Genomic DNA, 16,197 nt, shown 5'->3' with positions numbered 1-16,197 from the left:
TTGAAAAGATTAGTGGAGCTCAAAATCCGACGGACATGTTAACAAAGACGGTGACCACGGACAAACTGAAGTTGTGTTCAGCTTCAGTTGGCATGCTAGAATAACAAGACTAGAAATATTGCTGCATTGATCGAGGTGTGAAGAAAGATTAAAATCAGTCTTCGAGTGGGAGATTGTTGAAATTGAAAGTCAATAAGTGTGAGGCTGCTAATGGGGTGGAATTCGGTGCAATAATAATTTTTTGTTGAATTTTTAAATGGGTAAATTACACTTTAGTCCCTGTATACTTTAGGGTATTTATAAGATTAGTCCATAAGCTTCAACTATAAATACCCTTACCCATTTAGCTTCAAAATCATCCCAAAATCCCAAATCATTTCTTTTTCCCAATACTAGAGAGCTTTCTTGTGAGTAGTGAGTGTTTTGTAAACACCTGTAAATTTTCTCTCTTAGTAAAAGATCTGCAGCAGTTCGAATACGTAGGTATAATTGGCTGAACTCCGTTATCAATTTCGGGTATTATTTTCCGCTTTTATTTCATATTCTCACTAATCTGGTTATAGGGAAATTACTCGTACTCGGTTTATTTCCCAACAACTACGTTTCATCTTCTTCCCCCATCGCATTACTACGTTTGGAAGTGGCCATGGTCTTCCTTTACCATCTCAATTTAAGCTCAATAAATTCCCAGAGCCAATTTCACCTCTACATTGAATTATTCAAGGAAAGATGAAAGTAGGGTGTGATATTATATTTTTTTTATGAACAACATGATGGTAATGAGATAATATCTGTTTAAAACTTTTTTAATCTATTAAAAATATACATACATTTTATAAATATAGTTGTTCGAACTCAGACTTATAGAAACAACAACTTTCCCTTATACTATAGAAACCATTTGATAAGTTGAAATAATATTAGATTCTAGTATAAGATTATAATGTTTAATTCAATAATATTGTTTACATGTTGTAATTTCGCATTATAAAAATTGTGCAATAAATATAGGATATACATAATTATTATTTTTAGCTGATTTCACGAAAATGACTTTAAATTTTTATTTATTTTATTAATTTAATTTTTTTAAAATAAATTTTCACTCAAACAATATATTATAACCATGTATCCGTTAAAACACATCTAACTAGTTTAGTAATTATTGTAGTTTTAATTTATAATTTTTTATCAATAGCATGCATTTACTTATTAATATATAAACTCTAATAAAAAGTAGAGTTAATTCTCTCGTATGTCTTCAAGTATGATACTGATCCCTAAATTTTTAAATACTCTAATTTCATCCCTAAACAATGATTATCATTCTATATTAGTCCTCAAACTTTTGAATATTTCAATTTCATCCTCAAATTATGACCTTAATTCTAAACTAGTCCCAAAATTTTGAAATATTTCAATTTCATCCCAAACTATATGTATATACTAATCACATTCCTTGTTAATAAAAATCTTTAGGCCAAGTTATATTATTATATGTTTGAAAAAAATTAGTTTAAATTACAGTTAAAACTAATTACATATTTGAATGAATTTGAGGATGAAATTAGAATATTTAAAAGTCTAGGGACCAATTTAGAAAAAGGATTATTGTTTACGGATGAAATTAGAATGTTCAAAAGTTTAAAGAACGATTTAAAACAAAGGTTATAGGTTGGGAACATATGATGTAATTAATTCTATTATTTTTCTAAATCTAATCCTAATGATACCTAGAGGGGTGGGGGAAGATAAGACTCTAGGGAAAGGAATAAGTGTCTTCCTAGTGGGTATAGAACTTATGACCTAAGAAAATATGATGAAACAAAGGTGAGCAGCTTGTTCAACACTAAATATGTTTTCTTATCATAATTTTATAGAAACTAAGATTAAAAAATATCAAGAATTAATTACACAAGACATCTTCACATTATAATTTTTATTTTATGTTATTCATTAAACATTAAAATAATTTGATTATAAAATTATTTGACATTGAACGTTCATATTTCTGACATTCCTGGTACTCAAATTTGACCTCAAAAAATAATAATAATAATTTTTTTACCATCGATGTTGTTTGATGTGATGTTTTAAAATCTTGAAAACTCAACATATAAATTAATAAAAAATCACCTCACCTTTTTTTAATCTTATTAGTATTTTGTTTTTATTTTTTATTATAAAATCTTTAAAAATTTACTAGTAATGTGGGCTAACAATATTTTCCCATCTCAAGAAAATGTTCATGATTTTATAATGATGATTACTCATAAGGAGCAGCCGAACAGTGGCCATGCAAGCAAACAAAACATCATCCGACGGACAGAGAAGAAGAAGAAAAAGAGAAAGCACAAACCGTCTTGAATTTCGTTATCAAGGCTTCTTTCGTCGAAGACTTGAGATAACTTCAGGTCAGGGACGACGGAATCAGAATTTAATCTTAATATAGGTCAATTTTTTTAACGGTTTTAAATTTTATACATAATTTTATTATTTATTTATTTCAAAAAAATATAAAGGATAACATCAAATATGCATATTAACTTTGTACTTTGAGCCCGTATTTATTTCTTATTTGTAGTGAAGGGTTGTCGTCTTTGCTTCGGGCCCTTGCGCCCACGGCTTCTTTAAGAGAGGTTCGTATTAACCGATACGCTCCAGCAATTAATCATCACTTGTTTGCATATGACTGTTTCATATTCCGAGAAGTGAAGGCTAGTGCGGCTGCGGAGTTAAAGGAGTTATTGCGCTTGTATGGCTAATGTTCGGGACAGGAGATCAATTTCGACAAATCCGAGATTTTTTCCAGCTCAAATGTCATATCGGATAATCGACCAGATGTGTGCCGAGTCCTGTAGGTCCCTAATTCCTTTAATCCAGAAAAGTATCTGGGCCTTCCCGCTCTAGTCGGTCGAAACAAGAGTTCATCTTTTTGCTCTATGAAGGATCTGTTGTCCTCTTGAATTCACTCATGGAGTGCCAGGCTTTTATCACAAGGCGGTAAAGAAGTCTTCATTAAGGCTGTGTTGCATACGATTCCTTTATACTCAATGAATGTCTTTCTTATACTGAGAAGTTTATGTGCTGAACTAGAAGGTATTGTCGCACGATTCTAGTGGCAAAAATCCCCTCTAAAGCGTGGCATACATTGGTGTACTTGGGCATCATTGGGTATGCTTAAAGATAGTGGTGCGCTTGTGTAACACTCAACTCGTATACGTCTCGAAATACGAGTTATAGATATTCCTTAAACATTACATACATTCGTTGAGCATAAATGCTTAAAATTTTGTTCTATTCTAAAATATTCATTTATCAACTTGAAAACTATTTCAATAATCACATAAAACCATAAAATAATATTTAAACATTAAAAATGAATATGATTTTAGGCAGTAATTAGGCAATTTAGTGATGTTTCATAAACTATTTAAAACTGCCTAAACACCGCTTAATTTGAAAACCGTTTTAAAATATAAAACATAAACATAATGTTCATGCATAAATTCAAATATAAGTAAAACTACCAAAAATAAATGGTCCTAGTTTACTATTATAGACCATTTTAAAATAAAACTTATGAAACGACTAACACATATAATATACATGCCACTAAAAGTCAAAAGAAACATAAGAGATATCTTACTGATACTGATAATACAGATGATCTCCAAAAAGATACTCGGGAGGCTCTTCACTGCACGTCCTTTTCTCTATCAAAACCTACATATGAAAATTATCACGTGCTAAGTATAACTTAGTGAAGCAGTAAAACTCAAGGTGAGATAAAACGATTAAAATATCATAAATACATTAAAACATGTAAAAGTAACACAATTAAAATCTGAAGATTTTTAAACCAACTACTCATTGTAAACCTGAAAATCAATATCATCTCATGATTGTATCAAAATCATGATAAATATTATCAGATAAAATAATCATATCATTTTTCCTTTCAATTCGACATATTTCATAACTTTCATATTTCATTTTCAAAGCCCAATGCATATTTAAGAGGCACTAAGAACGTGAGTTGAACAAAATGTGCACATTAGGTATTTCACAGTGCCAATTATAATAATCATCATAAGATGCACTCCAAGTGCAAATCATAACATATGCACCAACGATGCATTCATAATGTGCACGAATGTATCATATCTTAACTTGACTTAACTCAACTTAATGACATGCCAAATGTACTTACGACTCTCAATGCTACATACAATGTGCTTTCATAGTGTATCATATTCATTTAATAATCAACATTTCCAAATCATAATCGTTTCAACTTATCATCATAAAAACCATAATTTGGGCAATTCATACCCGAAAACATTTGTAAAACCTTTATATCAACATTATAGAAACATTTCATAATTAAAATAAAATCATACTTAAAAATAAATATTATGAGGTTGACTTATTGCAAGTCTTCATCAATTAAAACGATTAAATAAAAAAATTGCACTCACCTTTACCTCACTACCGAACCTTATATGATACTTCTTTACTCGGGTGCTTTCTCATTGCTTTTCGGGTCGTTCGGATTGTTAGATTTATTGTGGTCTGACAACGTCATATAATAACATAAAATATTAAAACTATAGACTAATATCATACTAACATAATCTAAATTTAATAATATAAAAGTCTATAGAAATAAAATAGATACTTAATTGATATATAACTAAATCATATCTCCATCATAATTTCAAACTTCTCAAAATACTCATTTGATTCTTTAAATATTTATTTTCATCATCAACCCTTCAAATTTTACCAATTTCATAATCAAGCCACTAAATATGAATTATCTTTTTAGAATTCATATCAACCGTTCTATTTAACTCATATTGGTCCTTCACCATTAAGATCACTTCATATTAATTACCAAAAATTCCAGCACATAAATAATACACTCAATCCAATCCTCAAATATTTGAAAACTTGCAATTTCATCATCTATTTCCTTAGACTTTTTGAATTCAACCACCTACTTTTATAAACTTTCAATTTGATCCCAAACCAATGTTTAAACTTAAAAATCAGCATGCTAATAAAATTTCCATCATTGAAATTTCTCATCCAAAATAATACCATCACATTTACAAACTTACAATCAAGTCTCTAAATTCTTAAGATCTTTCGAATTCCAACCTCCAAATTTACCAAATTTGTAATTTGATTCCAATCAACTTTCCAACTTAAAATTTCAGCATTCCATGATTAAAATTCAACATTGAATACCCCAATTTATACATTTGTGCATCAATGTCCCATAATTCTTAAAACTTTCAAAAATAGCCCTTTTCTATTTCAAGTTTCCAAATTGATCCAGCTCAATCTCCAAACCATATAGAATTCATCCAATATCAATTCTAGACCATAGGAATTTTTTCAACATTTCCCCCTAATTTTTCCCCTATGGTTGAACCTATCAAAACACTTAGGGCAAGGTTATCATTCAATTTCAATCATGAATTCAACTTCTTTCCATCAAATTCATGTTATTCTAATAATTACAACATCAAATTTAATCAAAATCCATCTAATCTTAGTAAACCCTACTACGGCCAAATGTTATATATGCATCTACACATCATTTTAATCATCATACATGCTTTAGAATTAATCTACAACATCAACAACGTAATAATCTTTCATCAAATCTTCAAAATCAATAAGCCCTCCATAAACCCTTCAAAATCAAACTCTTCAAAACTAGTATAATTGAATTTAAAATTCAATTAATAAGAAATCCCTAAATTATCATTAATGAATCTTGATAATTACCAAATTCCATTGTAATATCTTCCATTAAAATATTCCATAGTCAACGATGAACCAAATTTGTCTTTAACTTTCTACTTTGGCCATGCAATTTTTAAAAATTACATTTTAGTTACTAAATTCTCACTATTCAACCAAATCTGAAAAATAACTTCAATCCATTGATCCATGTTAAATTTAATTGATCTAGAATATAGAAATAATATTTCAAATCTTTATCTAGCATCCTTCAAATTTTTGTGAAATTTTGATTTGATTTGATTATCTAATTTCTATACCAAACTTTATGGTTTTATAGCTTTAATACAAATCTCGTACCGAAATTTTGATTCCCACAAAAATTCTGATCCGGAGCTGGCACACCATGATGTGCATGTGTTCCCTACTGGTCGTGTTGGACATGAGATACATGTTCGTCCTCATTGTTACTGCCACTATTAGTTCCCTCGGGACCTCTTATTCGGTAGCTCGCTCGATCCCTCCGAATCTGACATCTAAACAATCACAAATATCTATACATTAGTAAGGAGCAACATCGTAAATAAAATCATCACACCATACCAGATCAGTAATTTCGACATCCTAGTGGCATGTGCATATTTCCAACATAACATAAACTCGGTTTAGACCAAGAATCAACTAAACCTGCAGCTCTGATACCAATAAATGTAACATCCATAACCCATATAAGTCTCGAAATACGAGTTACAGATGTTTCATAAATATTACATACATTTGTTGAGCATAAGTGCTTTAAAAAAAATTTATTCTAAAACATTCCTTTATCAATTTGAAAACTATTTCATTAATTGCATAAACCTATAAAAAATATTTTAACATTAAAAACAAATTTGATTTTAAGTAGCAATTAGGCAGTTTAGTGATGTTTCATAAACTATTTAAAATTGTCTAAACACTGTTTAATTTGAAAACCATTTTAAAATATAAAACATAAACATAATGCTCATGCATAAATTCAAATATCAGTAAAACTACCCAAAATAAATTGTCCTAGTTTATTATTACAGACCATTTTAAAATAAAACTTATAAAACAACTATTGAATCATGTTTTATGATATTTTGATATAACAAATTAAGACAAAATATTTTTGGACTTGAATTGAATTTGTTCAAAGTTTTCAAAAGTTTTCAAAAATAATTCAAAGTCCATTAAAATAGAATTTGAGCAAAAAATGTTTTTCTGGGTAAGTAGTACCGATATTGTTCTTACTGTATCGATATTGCATGAACAATATCGATATTGTTCACATGGTACCAATACCAAAGGTAAAAGAAGTATTGACACTACCAGTTGGTTTTCAAATAGCTCAAATTCCAGAATGCAAAATAGGTATCGATACTCCAAGTGGTATCGATACTACTTTACATAGTAGTATCGATACCATGAGCTTAGTATCGATACTGGTCATGCCCAACAGCTAGTAACAGGTAGTTTATGTAAAAATTATAAAGGAAGTACCGATACTCATTAAAGGGGTATCGATACTCCTTGTCTTGGGCAGTTTTATTTTGCAAAAAAATTATCCCCAACAGCTCCAAATCATCCCCAACGTCTAAAAACGACCACAAATTCATTCCAACATATAAAAACAAGTTAAGGACACTTGAAGAAGGGTTAGAACACCTATCTAAGCAATCAAACACAAGAGAAGAGCTTTTTATTCCTATTTTCTTTTCTGTTGTAAATATTAGTGTTTTAGTGAGCTTAATTTTGTAAATAACTGCCTTGTGAGATTTTTTTGTTTACACATTTTATTCCTTTTGTGAAAGAGGAGTGATTCTATCTTAGCCATTAAAACAATAGAGATTTGTAAAGGTTATCTCTTGATCCTGTAAACAAGAATAGTTTATAAATATTTCAGTTGTCAATTGAGCTTCATCTATATCCCAATAATTTGTATCATTGCTTGACTTTTAGAAGGTCTAACAACATTCAGATGATCCTTGAAGAAGCTCTATCCATTTTTTGAAGCAACCGAGAAGATGACTTCCACCTTCGGCTCATTTCACATGGAAGACTACCAACCGATCGATAAGCCTCCATACTTCAATAGAGCTAATTATCATCATTGGAAGAAATTAATGAAGTTATTCATCCAATCCAATGATCTTAATGAATGAGATATGGTCGAGAATGACTACTCTTCTCCAAAGAAGAAGACGAAGGAGTAGAGAGCCCAAGAACGGAAGAAAACTCAACAAAATGCTAAAGCCATGCACATGATGTTTTGTGCATTTGGTCTTGATATTTATGAAGGAGTTTCTTCTTGTTCGAATGCCAATGAGCTTTGTAATAAGCTCGAAGAAATTCAAGGGAACAAAAAAGAAGAACCAACAAAGGTGGTGTGCTTAATAGCTCTTGAAGAGCCCGAGGTATCTTCTAACTCTAGTTAATCTAATTCATTTCTTTTAATGAGTTACAAGATGCATACGATGAATTGTATTTGGAATTTGAGACCATGAATTCCAAATAAAAGAAATTGATTTCAAAATTCAAAGTTGAAAATGATTTTCTCTTGAAAGCAAAATTGGATTTTAAAAAGCAAAATGAAATTTTGAAAAATGATTTTGAGCTTCCGAAAACTAAATTTGAAGATTTGGAAAAAGAAAATCTTGAATTGAAAGTTAAGCTTGAATGTTTAACAAAAGAAAAAGAAATCATTTCTAAAAACAATTCATCTATGTTAAAAATGTCAAAATGCTCAAATTGTCATTATCATGGTCACAAGGAACATACTTGTCCTTTAAAGAAAGGAAAACATTTTAAAATTAAACAAGTATGGATTCCTAAGGCAACAAGGGGCATTGAAATTAACGTTCAAGGATCCAAAGCAACTTGGATACCAAAATCTACTTAAATGTCTCTTGTAGGTGTATGGGAGCAATTGTAATGAAAGTGGAGATACTATAATGCTCTAGCCACACTTGAAAAGGAATGGGTAACCTCTAAGCTTAATGTTTATTTTTATTAATTGGTTGTCTATTTGTTGTATGCATGCATGAGTTTTGATTTTAAAAAATTTTATGTTTTCTATCTCATGTATGTTAAAAAGAGTTGTGATGAACATTTTGTAAAGTTTTAATGATGTTTCATAAATGTTTGTTCATCATAATGAATTTTGGTCAAAATTGTTTTTAATGCTTTGTTTTTACAAATTTTAATTTTTTTACCTTAATTTAAATTTTTATGCATGTGATTTATTGCAAATGATATCTCTCTAACAATTGATATCAATTTTTAAATGCATAACATTTTTTTGGATAGCTTTATGCACATGTACTTAAATACAAGAAATTGGTATTGCATAAAGTATATTAGACTTGGATATATTGAATTTTATATGCTACTAATATGTTTGTTAATCTTTGTTGAAATTCAATGTCTTTTAAGTGTTAAGCTTTTAAAGTCAAATTTTTTGTTTGGAACGCTTTTATTGAGGGGGAGCTTTGATTTTTCAAATGATTTTATGCTAAAATTTATCACTTACTCTCCATTGTTATTTTTGAACTTTAAAGTTGAATTATTTTTTATATAACAAAAAGGGGGAGAAGTATGAGTTTGAAAAATTCAATTTCAAGAATGAAAAAGGGGGAGCTTTAACATTTTCGAAAATATGTCTCTTTTTCATTAAATGTTTTATTAAGAGGGAGTTTTTCCAAAAAATAATTTTTTAAATGTTTTGTTATATCAAAAAGGGGGAGATTGTTGAATCATGTTTTATAATATTTTGATATAACAAATTAAGGCAAAATGTTTTTGGACTTGAATTGAATTTGTTCAAAGTTTTCAAAAGTTTTCAAAAATAATTTAAAGTCAATTAAAATAGAATTTGAGCACAAAATACTTTTCTAAGTACGTAGTACCGATATTGTTCTTACAGTATCGATACTGCAATAACAGTACAGATACTATTCACGTAGTATCAATACCAAATGTAAGAGAAGTATTGATATTCTCAAGGTAGTATCGATACTACCAGTTGGTTTTCAAATAGCTCAAATTCTAGAAATGCAAAATAGGTACCGATACTCCAAGGGGTACCGATACTACTATGTAGTAGTATCGGTACCATGAGCTTAGTATCGATGCTGGTCAAGCCCAACGTCTAGTAACGGCTAGTTTATTTATAAAGGAATTATCGATACTCATTAAAGGAGTATTGATACTCCCTGTCCTGGGCAGTTTTATTTTACAGAAAAATTATCCCTAACGACTAGTTTATTTATAAAGGAAATATCGATACTCATTAAAGGAGTACCGATACTCCATGTCCTGGGCAGTTTTATTTTGCAGAAAAATTATCCCCAACGGCTCCAAATCATCCCCAATGGCTAGAAACGGCCAAAAACTCATTCCAACATATAAAAACAAGTTGAGAACACTTGAAAAAGGGTTAGAACACCTATCCCCAATAGCTAGTGTTTTAGTGAGCTTAATTTTGTAAACACCTACCTTGTGAGGTTTTCTTGTTTACACATTTTATTCCTTTTGTTAAAGGAAAGTGGTTCTATCTTAGCCATTGAAAATATATTGTAAAGATTATCTCTTGATCCTGTAAAAAGAAAGAACAAATTAGTGAATTTGTTAAAAAATCCTTGGTGAGGAGCTAAGGTAGTGGATGTAGACTTGGTTGAGAAGTCGAGTCACTATAAATATTTGTGCATCAATTTTCTCATCTTTTAAATCTCTTTAATCCCTAAATTTTTTTCAAATCCACTTCAACCCCTCTTGGTAAAACTTTCGGTTGTCAATTGAGCTTCATCTAAATATCCCAACAACAACTAACACATATAATATACATGCCACTAAAATCCAAAAGAAACATCAGAGATGTCTTACTGATACTGATAATACATATGATCTCTAAAAAGATGATCGGGAGGCTCCTTACTGCACGTCATTTCTTTATCAAAACCTACGCATGAAAATCATTACGCGCTAAGTATAACATAGTGAGGTAATAAAACTTAAGGTGAGATAAAACAATAAAATATCATAACTACATTAAAACATGTAAAAATAACTATATTAAAATATGAAGATTTTCAAACCAACTACTCAAGCAAAATTCTTCATCATAAACCTGAAAATCAATATCATCTCATGATTTTATCAAAATCATGATAAACGTTATTAGATAAAATAAGCATATCATTTTTCCTTTCAATTATACATATTTCATTTTCAAAGTCCAATGCATATTTAAGAAAATACGAGGTACGTGAGTTGAACATAATGTGTGACAATCATAATAATCATCATAAGATACACTCCAAGTGCAAATCATAATATATGCACCAACGATGTTATTCATAATGTACACGAATGTAACATAACTTAACTTGACTTAATTCAACTTAATGGCTTGCCAAATGTACCTATGACTCTCAAAGCAACATGCAACGAGCTTTCATATCGTATCATATTCATTTAATAAACAACATTTCTAAATCAAAATCGTTTCAACTTATCATCATAAAAATCATAGTTTGGGCAGTTCATACCTGAAAACATTTGTAAAACCTTTATATCAACATTATAGAAACATTTCATAACTAAAATAAAATCATACTTAAAAATAAATATTATAAGGTTGACTTATTGTATGTCTTCCTCAATTAAAATGATTAAATAAACAAACAACACTCACATTTGCCTCACTACCAAAGCTTATATGATATTTCTTTACTCGTGTACTTTATCCTTTCCTTTAGGGTCGTTAGGATCATTAAATTTATCATGATCTGACAATGTCGTATAATAACATAAAATATTCAAATTATATGTTAGTATCATATTAACATAATCTAAACTTAATAATATAAAAGTCTATAGAAATAAAATTGATACTTAATCGATATATAACTAAATTATATCTCCATCATAATTTCAAACTTCCCAAAATGCTCATTCGATTCCTTAAATATTTATTTTCATCATCAACCCTTCAACTTTTACCAATTTCACAATCAAGCCAGTAATTATGATTTCTCTTTTTAGAATTCATATCAACATTTCTATTTAACTTATATTGGTCCTTCACCATTATGATCACTTCACATTAATTACCGAAAATTCCAGCACATAAATAATACACTCAATCCAATCCTCAAATATTTGAAAACTTGCAATTTCATCATCTATTTTCTTAGACTTTTCGAATTCAACCACCTACTTTTATAAACTTGCAATTTGATCCTAAACCAATGTTTAAACATAAAAATCAGTATGCTAATACAATTTCCAGAATTAAAATTTCTTGTCCAAAATAATACCATCACATTTACAAACTTACAATCAATTCCCTAAATTCTTAGGACTTTTCAAATTCCAACCTAATTTACCAAATTTGCAATTTGATTCCAATCAACTTTCTAACTTAAAATTTCAGCATTCCATGATTAAAATTCAACATTGAATACCCCAATTTACACATTTGTGCATCAATGTCCCATAATTCTCAAAACTTGCAAAATAACATTTTTTTTCTATTTCAAGCTTCCAAATTGATCCAACTCAATCTCCAAACCTTATAAAATTCATCCAATATCAATTCTAGACCTTAGGAAAATTTTCAACATTTTCCCCTATGGATGAACCTATTAAAACACTTACGGTAAGCTTATCATTCAATTTCAAGCATGAATTTAACTTCCTTGCATAAAATTCATGTTATTCTTATCATTACAACATCCAATTGAATCAAAATCCATCCAATCTTAGTAAACACTACTATGGTCGAATGTTATTGTTTCGTGTTGTGTGTGCTTAATATTGGACTAAAATTATGTGCAAGTATATACAATAGCACAAGTAATACAGTGATGAGTGAGTATCGTCTCCATAGGGATTGGAGAAAATTACAAGTTAAGTCAAAGAAACAAACTACTTTATCTAAGTTTAGCCAGTGGTATGCACAAATGATTTTGTTGAGGAAAAATGAAATGTATGTAGTTGGAATTGGAATGGTAGTGTGAATGGGTGGCAAATAGGGATGTCGTGGCAAAATGATATATTTAAAGTGTAGTCAATTAAAAATGCTAAGGCTGAGCAGATTGATAACTCGAAAAATAAGTAAGATAATTGGTAATCCTCACACAAACAAGCTACAATGGGAATGAATGATGGAGTCATTAAGGGATCCTAAGCCTTGTCTTTTAGAATGGTCTAAGTTTCTATGGCTCACTTGCTCGACAGAGTTAATCTTGAGTGTCCATATGCTATCTCTAGTCATGGAACCTGACAAATTAGAATGCCACGGTAATCCTTTCAGCCCGAGAAACAACACCTAATATATCTATTAAGCACAACTCCTATTAGTCGTTGAAAACCTACTTTAGTTTCTCTCGAACACTAACACTGGATTAGGCTCTAGTTACTATCTAAAACTCATTGTTCATGTTGATCTTCCCCTAGTTTCTCTCAAACACTAAGGATCCTTAACTTAGTTTTTCTCAACCACTAAGTAATGTACTTAAGAAATGGTCATTCTCATGTCTCCTACAATCTTAAGTAATTCAAAACAATGAACATAACAAGTGATAAACATAAAAGCCTCAAACATTCATTAAAATAAGCACTTAGTGAACCATAAATGAACCTCCACCAAATAAAGTTTAGTTCATGGTGGAGTTCGAATCATCCATGAAAATATTTTTTTCCATACAACCCAAATATTTGAATGAAAATAAAAGCTTAAGGGTGGAGGAAAACTCCCAACCCTGACTGTCGTTTACTCCTCATACCACCACGAACGTCACCTTAGCAGTTAGCTCCTCTCAGACGCGTAGCACGCCATTCCCTCTAGCTTGGATATGGAGGAAAACCTTTGAAAAGATGAAAGGGGAAGAATGGGTGGAACCTTTAGCAGCCCTTTTTCTTTTTTAGCTCACAATTTCCCAAAAAGAATTAGCACCCTCACTTTTGTGCCAAACTTTTATATTTATACTAAGAAAATATCCTAGCTTTTTGGGCCAAAATACCCATAGTACCCTAGGATCATTCCCTTCATGTGAGTGTAAGTACAATAGGTGGCAATGGTCCCCACATAGATGGCTGGCAGCAAAGAACACGTGCTGGAAATACAGCTAGCCACTTGTGAAAATATCTTCACTCCTTAGTCTTCTTCTGCGGCCAGCTTAAACAACTTAGTTTGCCATGACATTTTTCCTCGCACACCCTTTGCTCCTAGAATCATGCACACCAACATCCAAAACAAACTTTCCCCATAAAATAGCACAATTCACAAAACAAAATGCTAAGGCTAACCAAATCCACCAAATGCAACTATATGCTCCTAAATGCATCTAAATAAACTTATATGAGCCTTTAAACAATCAATAACTTAAGTGAAAAGGCCCTAAATATAGCCTTTTTACAGAGTTATCATACCCCCAATCTTAAGCTATTGCTTATCCTCAAGCAATGGATAGCAGTGAGCAAAATAAAAATGTCATGGCAAAGTTCATAATCAAGACAATCATGTGAGATAGAGTTTCAGCCCTCAGAAATGTTTTGGCATAAACAAGTTAAAAAAGTGGAGATTTTAAGAATATTACCCTAGGACAAGGTCTTTTGTGAGTGTTTGTGCGTGAATATATCCAATCTATGCTTAGTCAAGTTAGAAAAATTCTAAGGAACATCCACTATTTTGCCATATCATGTTTTCAAGTTTAAGCACAAGTTCATTACTTACATTTCCTTAACACTTAATAAATATAAATAATTTTTTTGCACTGTTACAAGGGAAGTCAGCTTGTCATAACTAATATCTCACACTTTAGATGAATGAGAGCATACCTTCTATCCCTGAGCTAGTAAGGCAGATTCACCCCGTGACTATTTTTATTCACTTGTATGCCAATGGCTGCTATTTATTAAAATGCAGTATCCAGGCAATGTCATAGCAAAAAGGAGTGTCCCTCTATAGTTATATCGAAGCATTTATTCACAGTTAACTGTAATTCAAAATATATAAGGGATTTTAATTCATCAATTAATTTTATTTAAATTAATACACACTAAGGCATTCAAGCTTTCTTTCCTAAAAAATTTCTAAGCATAAAGAGCATACAATTGTGTAACCATTAAAAGCACAAACAACCAAGTCCTAGAGCAAATCCTATCGAACTCTAAATTCATGTACATTCAGTTTTAGCCATAAAGAATTATCATCATTGGGCATCCTTAACTTATTTCAACATACTATCCTAACTCTTACTAATGCCATGGCATAATGATTCTGTTAACCTTATAATTCAAATGTCTGTTAACCTTATAATTCAAATGTCCTACTAAGAATACCACCTCCCCCAAACTTAAGGGAAGAATTGTCCTCAATAATTTAATAAAAAAAATTAAAGTTAAACTACATGCTATCTAATGTAATACAAAGTAAGGTACCTCAACTTCCTATGGTGGTGGTGGTGACGAGCTGGCAGTGTTGCGCCTGGTGCGCTTCCTTAGTGGGGTAGGGCTTGACTTAGGGTATGATTCAGGTTCAATATTTGGGGTGATCGGTCCCTTATTAGCCTTGGCAATCGGTGTCTTCACACGCCCAACAGACTTTTTTAAGTGTCGTTTACTCTTGTGCGGCGAAGGTTGCCACGATATTTCTATTTGGTTGGGTATCTCACTTTAGGGTTCATCAACATTGTGGGTATCTTTAGATAGTTTGGGCTCGGTCTGGGATTGGGGCTCAAACTCAGGTACTTGCTCAGGCACTGTGTTGAGTAGGACAGTGTCATGTGGCTCAGGCGTAACATCTTATTGGTTGACATATGGAAATGTTCTTCAATTGCTGGCAAGATCGCGTCCTGGAAGACTGAAAGATTATGAGCCAAATGATGGAATATCTCCTTGTAAATGGATGCCATGACTGCGTCTCTTTGCTTGACATAAGCAAAGAAAGTCTTGAGATCATCGCTTAGGGTGTCTATTTGCTCCCTCGTCTGTCTTGTTGATTCCTCGATAGCATCCAACTTTGCCGTGGCATATTGGTTTACACCAGTCTCTTGACTAACATTTACTTTGATGGTGGTGGAGTTATCTTGTGCTCCATCTGCTTGATGCACTACTTCCTTAGCTTAGTAGTGGGTTGTTCAGGTTGTATGATGGTGGGTAGTGGCGTGTCTTCCTCAGATTCTGTCTTCCTCAGATTCCACAAGTGGAGAAGTCCAAATATGATCAATTATCCTCTTCAAGTGATGCTTGGTCAGAGATATCGCAATTTACAGTGACATTTGTGCAGGAGGGTGAACTTTATCAGAAATGTCATCGTTTGTGCCAACAACAAACGAGTCTTCCTTCTAATGGCTGCAACATGCTTGGGAAGTTGTTCTACTAAAAAACCTAATGTTAAAATTAGAAATAAAG

General features: G+C 31.2%; 1 pseudogene; it reads left to right on the top strand.

The window, feature by feature from the left end:
* LOC120134425 overlaps positions 1–8,440 on the top strand; it is a 28,199-nt pseudogene extending 19,759 nt beyond the window's left edge.
* The last annotated feature ends 7,757 nt before the right edge of the window (positions 8,441–16,197 follow it).

This window comes from Hibiscus syriacus, unplaced genomic scaffold, assembly GCF_006381635.1.
Source record: "Hibiscus syriacus cultivar Baekdansim isolate YM2019G1 unplaced genomic scaffold, ASM638163v2 tig00001818_pilon, whole genome shotgun sequence".
Lineage (NCBI taxonomy): Eukaryota > Viridiplantae > Streptophyta > Magnoliopsida > Malvales > Malvaceae > Hibiscus > Hibiscus syriacus.
Note: the sequence above shows the minus strand (reverse complement) of the source record. Positions and strands in the feature narration are given on the sequence as shown.